General features: G+C 53.7%; 1 pseudogene; it reads right to left on the bottom strand.

The window, feature by feature from the left end:
* Nucleotides 1-1,557, bottom strand: LOC144158043 (uncharacterized; annotated as a pseudogene).
* Between the last annotated feature and the right edge of the window lie 631 nt (nucleotides 1,558-2,188).

Here is a 2,188-nt window from a genome sequence, read left to right as displayed (position 1 = left end):
CTAGAGAGTGTCCCTAAGGCGAGGGAGGCGCGCCAGGTAATCCTGAGCCCTAGTAGCGGTCAGGAGCTGTAGCTCGGGCGAGGACTCCTGGTGCACCATGACTCCTTCTGTCTTGTTACTGTCGCTTCTTGGATTGGAGCTTTGATGCTCGATGCTGCGAAGTTAATTTCGAATCTCCGCGATCTCCTTGGTGAGGTTGTGGATAGTGGCACGCAGAGGCGCATTTTCTTGCCTCAGTGTTTCAATGATTTCCCGCTCCTTGTTCGACGTCTTGCCATCCTTCTTAGCATTGACGTTGTGGTTGTCACTTATGATGTTCTTCGTCATTCCTCGCGCTGCATCGAACCAGCTTACACGGTCGCGCGAAGGTGATCTTTTGCTTGTTCCATTGCGCGTGTTTCTGATTTGAATCCGTTTGCGACTGTTATCCCTAGACTGTGGGCGATTTCGCGAGGGCGTCCTTGATTTGCTCGCAGCTGGCGTGACGAGCGGTGGGAAGTCGTTCTCCGATGGCAGCTGGTGTTCGGCCTTTCGACGCTCCCAGTGGCGCTTGCGTACAACATAGGGAATTTTATATCTAGCTTTACACGTTCTGTCTGCAGTAGGGTGCGCGCCGCCTAATAGCTTGCATTTGGGTGTATACAGATGGTCGTCTTTGGGGTTTGCGAGTCCGAAGCCTCTGCATATTTTTCTCGAAGGCGTGGGGCACACGTCCTTGCGGTGTCCAACTCGGCCGCACCGGGGACATACGTCGATCTGTTTCCGGTACAGATGACACGGTATGAGTGTGACGCCGTAGCGAAGGAAGTTTGGTTCCTTTGGTCCCTTTAAGGCCACGATGATGGAAGTGGTGCTGCCGTTTCTCTTCGCACCGACTGCAAGCGGGTTCCTCTCGTTGACAATGTTACTGTCGAGTTCTGCGATGGCGGCGACTGGGATACCTCGGATAATGCCATTTACGGTGTCATGCGGTGCCATGCGGTACGCGCTCACCTGAAAGGGTTTGTCTTCTATAACGATCTCTTGAATTCTCGCGTACCGGGCGGCGTTGCTGTCCTTGGGCGTACTGACGACCATTATATTTTGCTGCGCGTTCGGGCAAATGGTATCCGTCGCGCTTTCCTCGCTCGTGATTTTGGCTGCGGCGAGAATGACCGCGGCGACAGTCGTAGTACCGATCTTGATTATATCGATTCCTCCTCCACGTCTGATGACTATCTTGTTCTCCTCCAGCGGCATAGCTGGCATGCGTGCTGCCTTGATGGTCGAGGCCCCAACACTCTGGTTGAATTTTGATGTCTTGCTTACTTGATTTCCGGTGCCGGTGAGCTTGTCAACGAGGTCTCGCTGGCGGAGTCTCGACATGCGCTCTCCCGCGAGCGTCCATCCGGCGTCGTTGTAAAACTCTTCGGGTGTAATTTCTTCGCCTTGGAGCGAAGCGGCGATCACTGAGGCAGCGAGCCGCAGCGGTGCGACGGTGACGAGGCCTGACGATCGCAGGGCACGCTTAGGCTTATAGTGGCCCCTTGCACGGCGGCCGAGAAAAAGTCCAGGCATTCGGTGAGGAAGGCGTACCTTTGGGGTTCGATGATATCGGTCGGTGCTCCTTGAGTTCACGGACACATTAATACAAGGAAAACTTCAATTCCAGCGAATTGGCACTGTGAAATCAGTCATGAAATACGGAGCCGGCGTGATCTTGGCCGTTCACTTCGGCGATCGTAGCGCGACCCGCGGAAGAGGAAAGCATGGCGAAAGCGTGATGAGGAAGGCAGTATGACGAGGCGGCGCGAGACATGCTCCCCGGCGGCGACGCGCTACGAGAGAGCGCCAGAGTACAGCGCGCCGTCCACTGACGAGGCGATCACTACCTGATACGCAGCAGGTATGTGCCATCACGGAGAAGACTGCAGTTCGCGCTGCGCTCAAATTTCGCATTAGAAAGTAAAGTAATGCCTCGTTAACTCGAAGTCGTAAAATCCGCTCCAAATTTCGAGCTAAGCGAAATACCAAAAATTTGTGTCCAGTTTACTGGAATAAGAACTAGAGCTGGTAACAAACCGTGCAGAGAGGAGTGTTCGTAATAAAAGCAGAGTAATTCGCAGGAATGAAATGTATGACTTTATTATAGGAGGATGTCAATAGGCCCTTTTGGGGGGAATGGGAAAAAGGGGTAGGGGAAGGTGGT

This window comes from Haemaphysalis longicornis, unplaced genomic scaffold (assembly GCF_048455015.1).
Source record: "Haemaphysalis longicornis isolate Haplotype H1 unplaced genomic scaffold, Haemaphysalis longicornis Haplotype H1 scaffold_1, whole genome shotgun sequence".
In the NCBI taxonomy this organism is placed as follows: Eukaryota; Metazoa; Arthropoda; class Arachnida; order Ixodida; family Ixodidae; genus Haemaphysalis; species Haemaphysalis longicornis.
This window is presented reverse-complemented; position numbering and strand designations above follow the sequence as displayed.